Source organism: Xyrauchen texanus, chromosome 16 (genome assembly GCF_025860055.1).
Source record: "Xyrauchen texanus isolate HMW12.3.18 chromosome 16, RBS_HiC_50CHRs, whole genome shotgun sequence".
NCBI lineage: Eukaryota > Metazoa > Chordata > Actinopteri > Cypriniformes > Catostomidae > Xyrauchen > Xyrauchen texanus.
Window position 1 is genome coordinate 12,062,309 of NC_068291.1, and position 20,264 is coordinate 12,082,572.

General features: G+C 40.5%; 1 pseudogene; it reads right to left on the reverse strand.

Annotated features, from left to right (window-relative positions):
* Positions 1–15,406: 15,406 nt before the first annotated feature.
* LOC127656729 (uncharacterized) lies at positions 15,407–16,404 on the reverse strand (annotated as a pseudogene).
* Positions 16,405–20,264: the final 3,860 nt, after the last annotated feature.

Consider the following 20,264-nt stretch of genomic DNA (forward strand, 5'->3'; position numbering starts at 1 on the left):
CATTTTGCGATCATAATGAACATGATGGAATATAGCATGGTAGCTAGACCATTCAAAGCTTTGTACATAGTTAACAGAATTTTAAAATGAATACGGAATTTAACAGGTAGCCAATGTAAGGACGATAAAATGGGGCTATTGTGATCATATTTCTTTGTTCTAGTCAGCGCTTTGGCTGCTGCATTTTGAACCAATTGAAGTTTATTACTTGATCTTGCTGGACATCCTCCCAGTAATGCATTACAATAATCTAGTCTTGAGGTCATGAATGCATTAATTCGTTTTTCGGCATCAGCAACAGAGAGCATGTGCCGTAATTTAGCAATATTTCTTAGGTGGAAGAATGCTGGTCTACAAACATTGGTAATTTGATGTTCAAAGGACAGATTGGTATCAGATATAACACCTAAGTTATTTTCTGTTGAAAATGATGTAACAATACATCCATCGAGATTCATATTATATTGTAGTGGCTTATTTTTTTAGTTTTTTGGTCCAATAATTAGCACCTCTGTTTTTTCAGAATTGAGTAGAAGAAAATTTCTGGCTATCCAATCTTTTATTTCATTGATACACTCTGCTAATTTGGAGAATTGTGAAATTCAGATTTTGAAGAAATATAAAGTTGTGTATCATCGGCATAGCAGTGGAAACTTATTCCATGATTCCTGATAATATCTCCCAGGGGAAGCATATACAAGGAGAAAAGGAGAGGCCCTAAAACTGATCCCTGTGGCACTCCATATTTTACTTTTATTTGGTTTGACAATTCCTCATTTACATAGACAAAGTGGTAGCGGCCTGCTAAATTTGACCTAAACCATGCTAATGCAACACCACAAATACCAACATAATTCTCTAGCCTATTCAAGAGAATGTTGTGATCTATCGTGTCGAATGCAGCACTAAGATCTAAAAGCACTGCGATCAGAAGATAAGAGCTGTAGAAATTAACATATTTGGGAGGATACTACCTTTTCTAGTATTTTCGACATAAATGGGAGATTTGAATTCGGTCTATAATTAGCCAGTTCTCCAGGATCATGTTGTGGCTTCTTAATAAGCGGTTTGATAACTGTCATTTTAAAGTTTCTTGGGACATGTCCTAAGCATAGCGAGGAGTTAATAATATTAAGAAGAGGTTCTGAAATTACAGGAGATACCTCTTTTAAGAGCTTAGTTGGTATTGGATCTAACAAACATGTTGTGGCTTTTGATGTTTTGATAAGTTTTGTTACCTATCATGACTTATGACAGCGAAGCATTGAAGTTGCACTTGAGGAAAGTTATTAGACACTGTTCCCTTTACAAAAAGCTTCACAATGATGCTGCGCTTTTGCTAAGCGCTATGGGGAACAATCATAGTTGTGAAAAAAAAAAGACAATCCATAAAAGTGAGCAACATTTTGTGCGCCATTTCTTTACTCTTTTTGCAATAGTGTTAGCAAAAATATCAGTCTTTGTCTGTTAAAAGCAGCTCACTCGTGTGCTTAGACAGACACAAAGACATCCAAATAGAGTCGGTCGTACGATTCCCTGAAGAAAAGGAGGAGGAGGAGACTGAAGATGCAGGTATCCTAACCCGGTATCATTTGAAATGTTGCTGCTACCCCCCGCAAGATTTGAACATTGTTTTTATTCTTAGTTTTCCCTGTCTGTTTCTTAGATTTTATTTTAAGTCTGAGTTTGTCTTTTTTGTTTTTGCTGTTGTTTCAAAGACATTTTGACCATTTTAAAGATGTTTTATGACTAAATCTTTTTCCGAAGCAAGACCTCAGGACTATAATTTCTAGGAAGAGAAAACCCTGACGGTCTTGTGCCTAGATTAGGAGGTAGCTCCCCTAGGGATGGGGCGCGTGCTTCAATTCACCCCTCCCGGTACCCCCTCGAAGCCCCTCCATTCCCACCACCTCTTGGTGTATCGGGTTGCAGAGGCTTCCGTTTTCGCTGTTCCTGCATTTTATTCAGGACGCGAAACACTCGACAACCCCTCAACAGGAAGTGTTAAAATATAATACCCATCTCAGAGATCCTGGCAATGTGGAAACTTCTGCCAGATATATTCTTTTCTGTGGGTCTTATAAGGGCGTCAGAATTGAATTCACTCGCCGCTTTTCCGTGTTTCAACGGTGTGTTCTCACTACCGTAAACCGGATTAATTTTTTTATGTAAAAAAAAAAAAACCTAAATCTCCTGGTTAAAGGGGCCATGGTATTTGTTCCCCTTCCGAGAGAGAGTTAGGTTATTACACTAAATACTTCCCGTTTCCCATGGAGGGTGAGGGGTGGCGTCTGGCTTAGATCTTAAAGCTTGAACTGCCCATGGGTGTTCAAGTCCAAGATGATGCCTGTCAAGACGGTCGTGTCTCAAGCCCTACAACTCGTTTGGCTGGTCACCATCGATCTTATGACACACTTCTGTACTTCATTTAGAAGTTCTGCCACAACAAGGAAAGTTCCTGAGGTCCGCTTCTGGGGGCGAAGTCTTCCAGTGTCAGGTTCTTTCACTCGGCCTAGCCCTTTTTACCCGCACATTCACAATGCATGACGTAGCGCTGGCTCCTTGTGACTCCGGGGCATCTGCATTCTGAATTATGTAGACGACTGGCTGATTCTAGCGCAGTTCCAGGAACTGTCAGTTCAGCACAGGGACATCGTGTTAGCTCATCTGTTTCTCTGGGGTTGAGGCTCAACACCAAGAAAAGCGTCCTCTCTCCCACTCAGGACACTGTCTATCGGGGCATTGTATGGAGTTCAATCACAATGCGGGCACAACTGTCTCCCGCTAGGATTGAGTCCATTCAGATCACCCTGAGAAAAGTCAGGCTAGGTCAAGTTTGCACTGTTATCAGTATCAACGATTTCCAGGTCTCAGGGCGACCACGTCCACGGTGATCCCTCTGGACCTTCTGATCATGAGACATGATCATGTTTTTGTTGTGGCCCAAAGTCAGGGGATTTCTTCCAAGGGCTAAAACCCCTAGGCTAACAAGGGTTACGCGCCTCAGGCTTCGTTCCCTTTCTATGTGGTTCAGACCCCAGTTTTCTGCCTTGGGTCCCACTCTAGGTGCGTCTTGTTGTCGCAGGCTGCTAACGACAGACGCCTCCCTAACGTGGCCGTAAGAGGTCGTCCAGCTTAAGGGGATAGGAGGGTCGTCAGCTCGGTTATCACAGTCACTGTCTCGGGTTGACGGCTGTATTTCTGGCCCTGAAATACCTCCTCCTGAGGCTGCCATGTCTTGGTGCGGGTGGACAATACAGCTGTAGCCTCTTACATAAATCATCAAGGAGACCCACGTTCTTGTCAGCTGTATTTCTGACACGCCGGATTCTCCTTAGGGCCCAGGGCAAGCTCCTGTCACTCAGGTCAGTTATATCCCTGGATGCCCGTGATGTGGTAGCAGATTTACTGTCCAGACAGAAAATACCAACTGGGGAGTTAAGAACTCCACCCTAAGGTAGTAGTTGCCCAGAGTTCGCCAGCAAGGGTTTTTGCCTCTTACTGATAGCACCACGCTGGCCTAACAGGGCTTGGTTCTCGGAGCTAATTTCTTCCCTCGACGGCTCAGCCTTGGGCTGATTCCGAACAGGAAGGATCTTCTATCTCAGGCACAGGGCAATATTTCATCCCTGCCCCGAATTGTGGAATCTTTCATGTTTGGCCCCTAAGGGTACCAACTGAGGGACACAGGGCTTTCTCCTGAGGTTATCGAGACCTTTTTAAATGCCGGGCTTTTTCCACTTGGAACAAGTTTGGGTGAGATCTTAGGGCAGAAGAGGACATCTTCGCCTCTATGAATAGCTCAATGTCTCCTCTACTTCTCCCTGAAATCACCCAGCCCCCTTGGGTCTGGACGCTAAGACACATACATGACCCAGAATGCGCCTGTATGCGTTTCTTTCCCGGTTTCTCTGCTCCCGGAGTCTTGGCAATGTTCACCAGCAAGGGTCTTGCCTCCTATTAAATGGCGCTAGCGCTGGCCGAACAGGATATGTTTCTCGGAGTTAATTCCTCTCCTCGACGGCTCGCCTTGGGCTGATCTCAACAGGGAGGACCTTCTCATCCTTGGTCTGAATTGTGAAACCTTTCATGTCTGGCCCCTAAGGGTACCAAATGAGGTTCACAGGGTTTTATCTTGAGGTTATCGAGACCATTTCAAGTGCTAGGGCTCCCTCCACTTGGAACTGATCTGGGTAGATTTTTAAGAGCAGAAGAGGACCTCTTCGCCTCTGTTGCGCAATGTCTCCTCTACTTCTCCCTGAGTCATCCAGTCCGTCCCCCCCCCCCCTCGGGGGCTGATCGTGGTGACGCATACATAACTCAAACACGCCTGCATGCGTTTCCTTCTATTAAAGTTCATATTACAGAACCAGCTAACTGCCAGTTTGCTTCAGTTCTGGATTTTCTGTAGAAAGAACTGTCAGCGGGCACTTGCCTCGCCACTGCCAGGTTCTATGTGGCCACTGCGGTTTGCCACGGCTTGGTGGGCGGGTGCCCTCAAAGAGGCATCCTCATTATTGCCCGGCCTACGAGGCGCCGGTCAAGCTTCGCCAGTAGGTTTTAGGGTGCACTCTACCAGAGGGCTCTCCACCTCTAAAACCTTGGCTAGAGGTCTCCCTCTGCAGCAAGTTTGTGATGCGCAGGTTGTCCTCTCCGCACACATTCATTAGATTTTTATAGTTTGGATGTTCTGCCACTCCGGGCTCTTATGCCCTTGAGTCGATATCTCAAGCTCATGTCTGGACAAGTTTGTGATGCGGCAGGCTGGTCATCTCCGCTCACATTCATCAGTTTTTATGACAAGTTTGTGTTGCGATAGGTTTCTCTTTGCACACATTCATCAAACTTTATGGGTTAGATGCTTTGCTACTCCGGACTCTTATGTCCTTGAGTCGACATCTCAGCCCATGCCTAAACAAGTTTGCGATGCGGCAGGTTGTCCTCTCTGCACACATTCATTGGACTTTTTTAGTTTGGATGTTCTGCACTCCGGGCTCTTATGCCCTTGAGTCGACATCTCAAGCTCATGTCTGGACAAGTTTGTGATGCGGCAGGCTGGTCCTCTCCGCTCACATTCATCAGTTTTTATGACAAGTTTGTGTTGCGATAGGGTTCTCTTCGCACACATTCATCGAACTTTATGGGTTAGATGCTTTGCTACTCCGGACTCTTATGTCCTTGTGTCGACATCTCAGCCCATGCCTAAACAAGTTTGTGATGCAGCAGGTTGTCCTCTCCGCACACATTCATTGGACTTTTATAGTTTGGATGTTCTGCACTCCGGGCTCTTATATCCTTGAGTCGACATCTCAGCCCATGCCTAAACAAGTTTGTGATGCAGCAGGCTGGTCCTCTCCGCACACATTCATCAAAATTTTATGGTTTAGATGTTTATGCTACTCCGGGCTCTTATGCCCTTGAGTCGACATCTCAAGCTCATGTCTGAGACCTCTCGCGTTTTTGTGAGTACACTGCACAACCGTAGGGGTCTGGACAGCCCCCAGTGCGGCAGAGTGGGTATTGCATTCCCCATAGTGCTTAGCAAAAGCGCAGCATCATAGTGAAGCTTTTTGTAAAGGGAACATCTCTGGTTACATGTGTAACCCTTGTTCCCTGAAAAAAGCGGAACGAGATGCTGCGCTTCTTTGCCGCACTGGGACGTCCCAGGACTGCTCTTCAAAAAGAAGTATCTGACGACACCTGGTGACGTATCCATTTATAGCCTGGCCGCAGGTGCATCTAATGATTGCATCAGCCGAGGCTATAAATTCCGGTCAATGTTCATTGACGTGTTACACACATTATTTCAGCTCGGGCACAACTAGGATTGTTCCCCCATAGCGCTTAGCAAAAGCACAGCATCTCGTTCCGCTTTTTCAGGGAACAAGGGTTACACATGTAACCCAAGACGTTTTCTGAGGTGCTATAACAGATGATTGCATAATTCCAATTTTATTTCTGATTATATAAATTTTATCTGTAAAGAAATTCATGAAGTCATTACTCTTGTGCTGTGACAGAATATCTGGTTCTGTTGAAGCTTTATTCCTAACCAATTTAGCCACAGTACTGAATAAACACCTAGGATTGTTGTGGTTATTTTCTATGTGTTTACTAAAATATGCTGACCTGGCAGCTTTTAGTGCCTGTCTGTAGCTACAGACACTATCCTTCCATGCACACATTTTTCTTTTTCTGTTTGTTTGGTTCTGGGGGAATTTTGGGGTTTGATTGTTGCACTAATTGGGAATGTGGTCTTTATAATTTAGTTTTTGTCAGACATTTGGCTCGTTGGTCGCTTCCACCTGAAAAAGCCCCTCCCTGGTTTCGTATTGAACAGGAATTCCTATTTTGCCATGCGATTCTTTCTATTAAACTAAGTTAGTCACACCTCGTTATCTCACATTTGCACATGGTTTGAACAAAAATGTCCAGAGTGTTTAATTCGGACATTTATTTAAATGTTGCCTCAAGCATATGGCTAAACTCTAAATTACGTTTTAATAAGTCACATTTCTGTTGGTCAGAGTGGATTGTGAGGGGGGTTACTCCACTCTGTGACCTGTATGAGAATAGAGTGTTGAGATCTTTTGAGAATTTGGGTCATCGTTTTGGGATTCCCAGATCTCAGTTTTATGGGTATTTACAGCTATGCCACCGGCACTGTATTGTTTTTGGGAGTAGCAGATACTTTGGAATAGCTGATTACTGCTTTTGGAAAAGGTCATGAGGAATCAGTGTATTTCTCCCTGCTAATTCAGAGTTTGGGAGACTAACTTCTATCAAGAGATTATGGGAGAAAAATTTGAACTTGGTATTGGAGGAAGGAGTGTGGACTAGGATTCTAAAAAAATGTCCACTCTGCATCTAGATATGCAAGGGTTCGTGTTATGCAATTTAAGATTATACATAGATTTTATTGGACCCCCTCTAGATTAAATAGGCTTGGTCTTAAAGACACACACACCTGCTGGCGATGCCAATCAGAAGTTGGAGACACAACCCATGTCTTTTAGGGGTGTGTTAATATCCAAGATTGGATGAAGGTTAAGAATTATTTGTGTGACGTTTTGGGCACTCAAATTTTACTTTCCCCCAGACTTTGTTATTTGGGTGATGGGGCTGTCATAAATTTGGAGGACAAATATATAAAAATTGGGTTCTGACTAACATTATGATTGGCAGACAAATTATTTTAAGGGGTTGGAAGTTGGATGGAGCGCCACCATTTCCGGAGTGGTGTGCAGAGATGGGGAGGGTGGCAGCTTTTGAGGAGATGGTACATAGAAGGCTGGGGTTTGGCGACTTGTTTTTAAAGAAGTGGGGTAGGTTTTTGGTGGTTTTGGGGGACTCTCGGGGGAAGGTATGAGGAGAGAGAAGTTTAGTTTAATTATGTATGTTTATTATATATATATATATATATATATATATATATATATATATATTTTTTTTTTTTTTAATTTATTTTACTTTTTTGGTTTGTGTGTGTATTATTTTATGTGACCACGGGGGTGTTCATTGGGGTTAGGGTGGGGTTGGTGTTTATGGAGGGATATTACTGAGGGTTAAAAGTGAAATGCTGTGTTGTGTTTTTCTCTGTTTTGTTTTTTCTTTAAAATAAAAATAAAAATTAATTACAAAAAAAATATTGATGGGAAAAAGCAGACATTAAATTAAGAAATTCACTCACTGTCTTTATCGGGAATGCTACATAGTGCATTATAGGAAATAAGGAGCATTTTGAGACTGATCTTAAGGGAACTAATCAGTTAAAATCTAAATGTATTAATGTTACCTTTGATTGGTCAATGACAGTCGCAATAAAAATAAACTTCTAATAGTTTTTAATTCTAAGACCCTGCTTGATTGAAATGTGGGCTTTATCTGTCTGCACATGACATATTTAATTTGTAATTGATGCAAAAATGTTAACATTCCATGACATGGTAAAGCAATGTCACACAAGCAAGAGTGCTGTATGGCCCTAGTGCCATAATCACAGCCGTGATGATTAAGGGCCATACAGCACAATTGCAAGTGTGATATTTCTTTTATACAACAGTTCAAGGAACAAGTAAATAAAAACAATTTGGAAAAACTAAGGACCTTAACAAACACAGAACTACTTTCTTAAGCCAGGAATCAGGATCTGCCATTATAAGTTCAAAAGATGCACCTTATAAAGTGTCACTTTAGACATAGTATCCTAGTAAGGTTGGGGCGTTTCTAACAAGTTAGTGGAGAAACAAGGATGTGTGTGTGTGTTTGACAGACAGAGAGAGAGAGAGCGGTTAAGCATGTGCGATTGAGTATGTCTGTCATGACTCCCAGATGAACAGTAAAGCTATAGCTGTTTAACTCTATTACTCAGCTGTGGTGTGTGTCAGCTTGCTGAAGATAATGGAATTTTGGGTCAAGCACATCCTATTTTCTCTGTGTATAGCCGTCCGAGTGTTTTGCGGTAGGTGGTTTGTTTTCCGGTTTGCCATGTTGAATTACAATCTTCTCCCAATACAGAAACTCCAGTAGGCAGGGTTGGGAGGGTTACTTTTGAAATGTATTCCAGTACAGATTACAGAATACACGCTGTAATATGACATTTGTAATGTATTCCATTAGATTACTCAAGGTAAGCAATTCTAAATACTTTGGAATACTCCTTCAGCACTGGTAGATTATTTTCATCTGTTTAGACTGTTTAGGAGGGGTTCCCTCCTGCTCCGTTGCTGACCGGTCCGATGGTGGGTACCCGGAGCCATGTAAGTGCTTTGGTGTTGCTAGACTCAGCACAGCCACGAGTTTGGGGTTCGAGCCCCCTCGACGTGGCACCTCCGGCTCTGCCCCGCTGCGACGCCCCACCTGCAAGTACGTCCAACGTGATTGTTCACTTGGTCCCTTTTACCCGGAGCTTGGAGTTGTGGCATGCGCTCCCCTACGCGTTGCGATGGCTGAACCGGACCGTCCGACTTGGCTATGCGATTCAGTTTGCCAGGCGCCCGCCCCGGTTCAGCAGCATCCGGTTTACCTCAGTGAAGGGCGAGAATGGCGCTGCCCTACATGCCGAGATGGTGACCCTTCTATGGAAGGATGCGATAGAGCCTGTCCCTCCAGCCAAGATGAAGAAGGGGTTCTACAGCCCTTACTGGTTCCCATGACACGATTTAGGAATCAGGTGCTTTAGAAGACATTAATGTCCCCACTGGAGATGGGATGTATTACTTTTATAATGACTATCTGTGCTTTATAGACCTACAAATATATAATTACCATCCATTTCTATTCTAAGAACCTGCTCAGCCTGGTTCTTTTTGTACAAATCTTCAATAGTGTTTTGCAGAATAATGATAGTCATACACATCTCAGATGGCATGAGGGTGTCTAAATTATCACAGAATTTTCATTTTTGGGTAAAATATCCCTTTAACTGGCTCAAAACACAGTCTTCATTACATCTTCAATGTCACAGTCAAAATGAAAAGACACAAAATTAAGAATGTTCAGTAAAAACTTTAGTTCATTGTGACCAAATTTCAAATTTCACAATGTACTGTGAATGTTATGTTAAGAATCTTAATCGAATCACATTGTCATTGCAAATATTTACACACCAACACAACACCAGTGTCTGACTTTTGATGCTTGTGTCTCAGCTGTTGGGGAGAACCAACTTCCTTTTAATGCAAATGGAATTGAAATTACTGTAAATATTCAACAAGAAAGTCAGACAGTATTGTGTACAAGCAGGGATCTGGGTAAATCAAAAGAAAGCTCTTTTCAGTGAAAGTGCATTGTAGTGTATAATCTACAGTTGGTATGCCAGCCATAAACGTGTTGTGCTTGTGTCCACAAAAGTGAGAGCACATTAAATGAGATACATTGAGCTCCTTTACCTTCCTCTGCAATGCTTGTTATGTCTTATCATTCTCCACCCCAAGATGAAATCCGGTTTCTTTATGGTTTCATTGATGCTAGGCTGTTTTCTGTCATTTATCACTCAGAGGTATCAACTATCAACAAGTAGTGATTGATTTAGGTACTTCAGCAAAGTGGTTTGGTTTGTCAGACAAAGCTTTCTTTGGTCCAGTGTAATCATACTAGAGTCAGTTAGTACTAGAATCATCTTAATTGATACATACATTTGAAATTGAATATTACTTAATTATTAACTTTCATGGCTTCTTCTATTATTCTTATGACAATGATACACGTTTAATTCTCTCTTTTCCACCCTCTGATAATCTTCACAAATCAAATTTATGGCAGGGATCTCTGCCTGGGTGAAGGCCAATCATCTGAAGCTGAATGTATCAAAAACCGAGCTGCTATATATTCATAGCCAAGAACCTCTATTGCCAAGACCTTGTCATATCAATTGACAATACTATCATCTCACCCACACAGAAGCCAAGAATCCTGATGTTACACTGGGCGACAACCTATCATTTGTGCTTCACATTTTAACCTCAATCAAGACATGTCGATTACTCTTGCATGACGTCCAATGATTCACACCTTTCAGAGAAGCTAGTCAGATTCTGGTCCAGTCTAAGGCAAGGCAAGTTTATTTATATAGCATATTTCATACACAATGATAATTCAAAGAAAATAAAAATAATCAGAAATAAAATTATGCATTGTGATCAGTAAGTGCAGCACAGTGCTAAGTGAATAAATGCACAGTTAAACAGATGTATTTTCAGTCTGAGCTTGTATGTGGCTAATGTTGGAGCACACCTGACCTCTTCTGGAAGCTGGTTCCAGATGTGGGTGACATAAACACTCATCTTGTTTTGAGTAAACACTTGGAATTTCTAACTGACTTTATCCTAATGGTCTGTTAGGTTTATATTCAACAAGCATATCTGCAATGTAAGGTACTTAGCTGTTGAGTGATTTATAAACAAGTAATTGTACTTTAAATTCAATTCTAAATGTAACTGGAAGCCAGTGTAAAGACATGAGAACTGGAGTAATATGGTTAGATTATTTGGTTTTGTGAGAATCCAGGCAGCAGCATTCTGAATGAGCTGCAGGTGTCTAATGTTCTTTTGGTTCATTGCAGTAGTTCACCCTACTGGTAATGAATGCATGAACAAGTTTCTCTAAGTCTTGACTGAATACAAAACATCTTATTCTCACTATATCTTTGAGATGATTTTAAGCTGATTTGGTTATTGCTTTGATGTGACTACTGAAACTAAGGTCTGACTCCAAAATAACACTAAGATTCCTTACGATTTTTTGTCTTTAGACTCTTGGTGTCAAGATATGTGTTCAACTTGGGAATTTTGCCTTTGTTGCCAAAGACAATGACCTCTTTCTTGTTGTTTAACTGAAGGACATTTTGGCACATCCAACTGTTCATCTCATCAATGCACTGGCAGAGAGAGTCTGTGGGGCTGTAGTGTTTTGGCAATAGGGCTAGGTAAATCTGGGTTTCGTCTGCATAGCTATGGTATGCAATTTTTTTTTTTTTTTCATAAATTGACATATTGGGAGCATATACAGGTTGAACAGGAGTGGTGCAAGAATTGAGCCTTGTGGGACTCCACATGTCATGGATGTCCACTCAGACTCATAGTTGTCTGTGTTCACATAGTAACCCTTCCCTTCAAGATATGACCTGAACCAGCTGACAACTGTCCCTGAGAGCCCTGCACTTTTCCAATCTTTCTTGAAAAACAGTATGTTGTGAGAATGTTGTGGTCAACCATGTCCAAGGTAGAACTGAGATTTAGTAGTACCAGCACTGATATTTTGCCTGAATCAGTATTTAGCTGAATATCATAAAGTATCTGGATGAGTGCCGTCTCTGTGCTGTGATGCGGTCAGAAAACAGACTGGAACCAGTCCAAGTAGCCATTCAAGTTTAAGATTTTGTTCAGCTGACTGAAAACAAACTTTTCAAAGATCTTGCCTATGAAAGGAAGATTTGAGTTGATTAATATAGAGTTATACAGATTGCTCTTTTTTAGGAGGGGCTTGACAATGTGCCTGAAAGGAGTAAAGCATTGACTATTTCTAACAAATATTTTTCCAGACAGCTAAACAAATTTTTTTTTATTATGTGGGGAGTATATCAAGACAGCATGTCAACATTTTAAGATGCTGTACTATTTCTTCCAGGGTTTTGCCATCAAATTTTGTGGTGGGTGCTGTTGCCATTCTAATATTACTGATCTTCTTCATGAAAAATTATTCAAACTCGTTACGTTTGCTGTCAGAGAGTATTTCACAGGGAACTTGTGTTGGGGGGTTAGCCTGTCTCTCTACAGTAGCAAAAAGAGTGCGGGTGTTATTTATATTGCCGTTTATAATGTTTGAGAAGAATGTCTGCCTAGCTGTATCTTCAGTAGTTCCAAATTAAATGCATGAAGGCTGTCTTTAAAGATGTTATGATGGACCACCACATTCATTCTACTTCCCAGCATTTTCTTTTCATGTTTTGAATTGCTGTTTTGTTTCTCCATTTTGCTTTATGCCTGCCAATTTTTTATAGAGGAGAACATCAACAAAGGCTGTGGATATACTTGGTGTATAGCCTTCGTAATTGCACACTAGTATTATCACATATATACCTATTTTTGACAGAGACAAATGTATTTTCAGTGGCAAGAGGAATCAATATTTCAAAGAAAATACAGAAATGATCAGATAGTGCTGTCTTTAATAAGAGTGGATGAAATGTTGAGACCCTTACTAATGAGCAGATACAAAGTGTGTCCACTGTTGAGTGTGGGTCCATCTACATGCTGAGTCAGATAAAATGTTTTTTTATGTTTTTTAAAAAATTGTTATGAGTTCTTTTGCAGTGTTGTGATCAGATTTATCTAAATTAATGTTGAAAGAAGTTGCTGATAACAGTTATGTAAAATCATCAACAAAGGCTGGATGTTTTTTGGGGCCTATAAATACCTTTTAGTACAATACTTAGATATTCAAAGGTCAAGTAATCGCAGAGTGACTCTTGCTTGCATTAAAATACATATTTAAATATTGCAGCTAATCTTCCACCTCTCCTAACAGTTCTACAGAAACTCAGAAAAGTAAAGTTTGTAGGGGCTGATTTACTGAGGACTGTTGCAATGCAGATGTTATCTAACCAAGTTTCATTTAGAAACATAAAATGAATCCATGTTGTTTGTGGTGATGAGGTCAATGCCTAAAAATGACTTGTTCTTAAGTGAGCAAATATTTAAAAGTGCTAACTTGACAGTATGTGATTTTGGCCCCACAGCAATCTCGGATAGGCAACATATTAGTTAGGTTTGCCATACATCATGTGAAGGCCTTAGTCTTTCTATCATTTAACATCAGAATCAGCTTTATTGACAGGTCTGTAAATTTGAAGAAGACAAACCAGACAGTGATCAGATAGTCACAAAGCTGCTCTAGAGACAGAGCGATATGCATACTTTATACAAAGAATAAACAAAGAAAACTCCCATGGTGAGTAGAAGGTTTAGAGTTATTCAAAAGTGCTTCCAAATTAGGACAGCACATCTTCTGTAATGTTGTTACATCTGTACACAAACTTTCATGGATGTAACAGCATGTTCCACTGCCTCTCATTTTCCCTGTTAAATCGGCGATGTGATCCGCTCTGAACAGCTAGAAGCCCTGCAGTTGTAACGCGTTGTCCGGAATGGATTCACACAGCCAGGTTTCTGTGAAGCAGCAGAGGTTGAAAAGTCCTTGTTTGTGCAGGTGAGGAGATATAGTTCATCCATTTTGTTAGGAAGAGAGCAGAGATTTGCTAGATGAATGCTTGGCAGTACTGTTCGAAAGCCGCACCGACAGAGCTTGACCAGCGTGCCTGCTTTGTCAAAGCTTCGCATCTGACAAAATGTCCAGCAAAATGTCTGAATATTCAAACACCTGGAAAAGAATGTCTGATATATGTTGCCGAATGTTCAGCAGTTCGTCCCTGGTGAAACTGACAGGAAAATATTACAAACTCAGGACCGAGGCGGCCATCTGCGGCGCTATCATGATGAGTGTTTTTCAACATAACACATATAGAAAAAACTACAGGCACATCAGGTTCCCACTTGTTACGTAAACATTTGTGAATGTTACTTCTACCATAGTGGGGAACCGACACACATCACTGAGAGCTGTTATTAGTTGTTTGTTGTTCCCTGAGAGCAGAAGAAGGACGATTTTTGCCCTGGCTTTGTGGCAGTGGCCGGAGAGCTTTCTGAGGGAGGGGAATGGGCCCGCAGTTTTTGGTGGTAGAGGGACCCACTGTTTTTTGTTTGGTATCTGGGGACTACCAGCAATGGAGTGGAAGAGCTTTCTTCCAGCATACACTAGTTCCTCCATTTTCTCATAGAAGTTCAGAAGTGGGGATGTTGGCAAGAGGGAGAAAGTGTGGCGAGAGGGTCTGTTGCTTTGGTGTTTCTGGAGGCTGAGGTGTGTTAAATTGGCTCCCTTGGCTTTTTCCCTGGAATTTGTCCTTGGGTCCTATATCTTGGAGCAGTTCTAATTTGTCACAGTCCAACTGTAGTATGCTCTGTGTGTGTGTTGTCCAGAAAAGTATTTGACTAGTCAGTTGGTCATAAAGCATGCATATTTCCATTGTAGAGTCATGTTTCTTTGATTGTCATAATCAGTGCATAACCAGTGAAAAATGTCCCACTTGTTAGTTACTGTCAGCATCTCGGTGACGCTTGGTTAGTTTCAAAGTTATTTGCAAGAATAGAATTCTGGCTTGCATGTAAACACTCTAAATGTACTGAAGACCATCTCGGATGTCCAGACACCAATGAAGTTTCACTAATAGTGTGTTTTGTGAATGCCATTAATAAAGAGTATTCATTTTACAATGAGGGTAAGAATAAATGTGTGTGTGTATTCATTGGTTGTGAACACTTTCACACTGCTTTTGCTTAGTGCTCTTGCTAATGAGAGATGCAAATTCCATCAGGTGTATTCAAAGGTGTCTCACACCACATCTTATTTAGGCTATTTAGGTTTTTGTTGGGAAATTAGAACTTTCAATGGCTCTAGCATAATTGTCTGTTATAACAGTATCTGTATTGAAACAAAGAGCTTGGTGTATTTTGATAAAGCAGGCTTATCCTTTAGCTAGATTCAGATTCATGTCTGAATTTGTGAGATTCATTAATATTGATGATGGTCATTGACACATTCCTGATTTCTCTTAAGTGGAGGCTGTCTTACCTTGGTTTGTATTTCATCCAGTCATGCACGTTATTGTCACAGGCCCAATTTGATGGGTGTCATGTACTTTGTGTGACATTAGTTGCCTTGTATGATATTCAGTAGATTGATACTGTTACTTTTTTCTTCCTTGTTTTTCTTTTCCTAATATTTCATGTTATTTGGTTTGCAAACCATGTTTCCACATACAGTAGTGTATGGTTATAGTTATGGTGAAATCCTACAACTCTCTGGATTTCTCAGCCATCCATCTACAGAAACAAGCAAAACAATGTTAGTAAGATCATTCTCGATTGCGTTATAAATCAACGCAACCTATGTCAGCCACCTAAAAATTGACACTTTGTCTCATGTGTAGACTTACAGAAAGTGCTCCTCTGGACTCATACCCCAGTTTTTACATTGTCAGAGCAACACTTTATCAGATGAAGTGGCAATTTGATCATACTTGAACAAGCTTAATGTTGTAATGGTGTTAAAAATCCTTATCTTAATGTTGGTGGTCAAATTTAAGCTGACCTGGTTTTGCCTATCTGTACTCTTATGGCAGCATCTATCCCACCCTGCTTGTCAATGATGCTGCCAAGGTAGGTGAAGCTCTCCTAGTGCTTACTCTTCTAGTGCTTCACCTTCCAGCATGATGGGGGTTGCATCGGATATGATGACCTTTAGGACTTTACTCTTCCCTCTGTGGACGTTTTGGCCCAGGCATGCTGAGTTTTCCACAATAGTGCAAGTCTTTTCCTGCATCTGTTGCTGGGTGTGGGAGAGAAGGGCCAGGTCATCGGTGAAGTCAAGGTCATCCCATCGTAAGTGTTCCTGATGATTTTTGTGATCTTTTCTAGCACCCTGTAGTTTCTCATCAACTTCCATAGATTCTGCCTGTCCATGCTGCCGAATGCTTTCTCAGAGTGAATGAAGTTGACAGAGAGGGGTGAGTTCCACTTCAACGACTGCTCCGGGATGATGCGCAGCATTGCAATCTAGTTAATGCAGGACCTATCTTTTCTAAAACCAGCCTGCTGGTCTTGGACCTGGGGTTCAACAGTGTCTTTCATTCTGTTCAGGAGGATTTGGGATGGACAGAAGTGTTATCCATCAGTATTTGGAACAGAAGTGGAAATTGCCTTTTTTCATGAGCTTATTGAGGTAGCCCTCCTTCCACTTTGATGAGACGTGCTCATCTTCCTAGATCTTACTGAAGAGGGGGTAGAGCATCTCAGCACTAGTCTCGTCGTCAGTCTTGGAACGACATGGTGGTAAGTAAATGATGAGAGACCTATTTTCTTTAAGAAAACAGTCTGAAATGTCACCAGCAACTCAAAGAAATGATGGAGAGATTATTACTGATAATCCCACCCATTCTCTACACCTTTTGAGTTAATGGCTATCATGTTTTATGGAGTACTGACTAGGATGTTGCATGGCCACTGATTTTTAATAGTTGACTATTTGAGCCCATTAGGCAAGTTGAGTTCAATTAGTTATGAAGTCATTCCACCCCTAAACCACCGCAAGAGGTTTCTACAGTAATATGAATATTAAGGAAATATTATGAGTGGAGACAGGGAACAGGATGGGAAAAAATGGGATAAAAGGAGGAATCAAACTGAATCAAACTTCATCATAAAGTGATCCTTGGGTGTATTTACACCAGATTATTTGAGTGCAAATAGCAGCGCTGTGTGGCAGATGGTATTTACAACTGGTGCAAATAGTGGAATGTTCTGAACATTATCAGTACTGATAAAGTCCTATGTGGATTTACTGTACAATGCAAATTGGAAGATTGCGTATAGCCAGGTTTACACCTGACGCAGCCGTTTGTTCACGAGGGTTCACGCACACAAAGTGACATCATCACAAAGCTCCTTTTCGCAAGGTTTGGCACATGCCAATTTTTGTAACTTTTCGCACCATTAGTGCACAGTGCTTCAAACCCATCGACAATTCATAAGACTTCAGTGGTTAAATCCATATCATCAGAAGCGATATGATGGGTGTTGGTCAGACACAGATCAATATTTAAGTCCTTTTTTACGATAAATTATCCTCTCTGCCCAGTAGGTGGCAATATGCACAGATAATGTGAATAACCAAAAACAAAAGAAAAATATGACAGTGAAAGTGTAGATTAATAGAAAAAAAATGTCTATCTGTTTCTCACCCACATTTATCATTTTGTTTCTGAAGATATAAGCTTAAAAATGTTGGTACCACTCACTTGTACTCTGAGGGTCTACAGAGCTAGATATTCTTCTAAAAATCTCCATTTGTGTTCAGCAGAAGAAAGAAAGTCATACATAGTCTGGGATAGCATAAGGGTAAGTAAATGACATTTACATTTATGCATTTGGCAGACGCTTTTATCCAAAGCGACTTACCCCCCAGAGCAACCTGGAGTTAAGTGCCTTGCTCAAGCACACAATGGTGGTGGCCGTGGGGTTCGAACCAGTGTCCTTCTGATTACCAGATTACCAGTTATGTGCTTAGACCACTACACCACCACCACTCCTGATGAGACAATTTTAATTTTTTTGGTGAACTATCCCTATAAGGTAATTGATGATACATTAATGTGTTGCGTTGTTAAGCAGTTTGACACAGTAAACATACACTAGTTCTGAAGTGAATTCTGTATATACATCTTTTAATGTGAGTCTGACAGAACATCACAGCCTATATTTGAGCCACTGCACCTTTTCAGTACAGAGCTATCGGGCTTCACACTGTTTTTCCTACAGATGGATTTTATAAATCGCATGGTGAGCGACTAGTCGACTAGGTTGACAGTGTCAGCTATGTTATTAGTAAGTCTGTGCAACACCTAGTACTAAATGAAAATGACAATTTGTGCACAGCAGGTCTTCAATCTAAGACCTGAGACACTGCTGTTACTCTCTTCACCTCGAAGCCCCCCTCCCCCATCATTGCCACTGCTCTTTAGCCAATTGAATAAAATCATTACTGAAGTCAATACCGCTGGGTAGGGTCTGCTGAATAATTTAATTGGAATGTTTTCATACACAAACACACAGGGGATGCTGAGCAGAGACAGAGAGGATGATGTCATGCCCCTATAAACTGCTACACAATATTGTTGCACGTTGGTAAAACGACCTCAGCACACATACCCTCATGAGCATGGTCTCATTAGCACTATCACAGATTCTCTACTGACCTAAGAATAAAAATAAATCTAGGAGAAAAAAATGCTGAATTAAAAGTTACGATACACAATGCTATCTGAAATGAAGGATGAGAATGTATGGCAGAGATGACTGAATATTCCTGGGTGGGAGTTAATGCCACTGGGACTGCCAGAGATGAAGTTTACCAAATTAGATAAATGACTGACTCTTATAATGTCTTTTCTTTATCGGAGGCAGGCAGGCAGGAGTGGCACTGTGCCATTTCAGTCACTTTGTCCTTGTCATAGGTACTCAGAGGGCATGGGCCACTGGGAAAAGATACTGATAGTTTAACACAATGAGGACACCAGACAAAGAGTGCAAAGAGTAAACCATCTTTTTTTTTTTACAGGAAGTGACACAGGGGACGGGTGTTGGCACTTTCATTTATTTTTAAATATAGGCTATCAAGGAATTTGTATAAACCCCTGAACCCAGTGGTGTTTCCAGACTCATTCAAGGATGGCATGAAGTAATTTATTTAAAATAGACAATATGTGAGATTAACAAAACAAAAAGTAACTAAAAGTGTGAGCAACATACGTGTAAAAAAATAATAACGTCAAATACAAAATTCTCACATTTGCTGTAATTTTAAGAAATTCCAAAACAGTTTTCAAAAATGTAACTTTCCAAATGCCATATCGACATAGCATAACTTCATGCTACCAATATGATGTCATTATTAAATTAACACATCCAAATAAAACATTCAGTTTACACAAACTCAACACCAACTTAGATATTTAAATAAATAAAAAAATAAAAAAGTATCTTAATGTGTTTCTGTGTTGTTCAAAATGGAACACCATACTATATAAGCTTGTATTTTGTTCCTGTAGCTCAATGAGCATGGTTCTAGCAACACCAAGGTTATAGGTTTCATCAGAGACTGTATAGAATGAGATGGGTTACTTGTCTGCTTATGAATGGGACCAAATCTAATGCTGAATATTGCAGATTCATATTCATTAGCTGGTTTTCCACTATTGCGCCAGTGCGAGCCAGGGATATCAACTTGCCAGCTTGGGACAATAGCCCTGAATCTCAAACCGTGGGACCAAAATCAATCTGCGTTCCCACAATCGGGCCAATAACCCCACATTGTCACCCTAAAACCCGCCCTTCACACACCGCCCTGGTGCCAAAGTCACCTGCCCATTTCACAATCAAAAAAGAAGCTCAAGTTGAGGTATCATGTTATCTAGTCATCTAGAATATCGAGTTTATATCATTGGTAAACATTAGCTAGCGAGATAAATTAGTCAACATCATTCACTTTTCCTGCCCTCATAATTTGAAACCCATCTCTGAAAAGTTCTTCTTAGCAACTTTACGACCAAACAATACAAACTTAAATAAGACTTATATATATATATTATGAATAATATGTAATAATAATAATATAATACATTAATAATTGTATGAAGGACTTATATAAAGTTCGACTTGCACTAGGATTTAAGCATGCACATTAGACAACATAATATAAAAGTATAAAAATATAAATAGTATAATCAGGGGTTAAATTGGGATTTCGGAAGTGGGGTAACTCTAAAATCGGGTTATGTAAAATTGTTTGGTATGTAATTGATGGAAGTGTTTTTCAGATGAATCGATTTTATTGGGATTCGGATTCTGTTTTAATAATTTGTCTATCATTATTTATGTATGTCATTATTCAACTTCATTGTGAAAATACATTATTACATGGAAAATTTGGTTTAGTAGATGAGAAACTAAATAAGAATGATATCACATGGATTTTATAAATTTGATAAAAATCAGATGATAGCTGATACAAGCTACCTTCTTGGCCATTGGAAGTCATCTTAAAAAGCCATCTAAATGTTTATCTAGTGTTACAATTTAAAAGTTAATGCACAT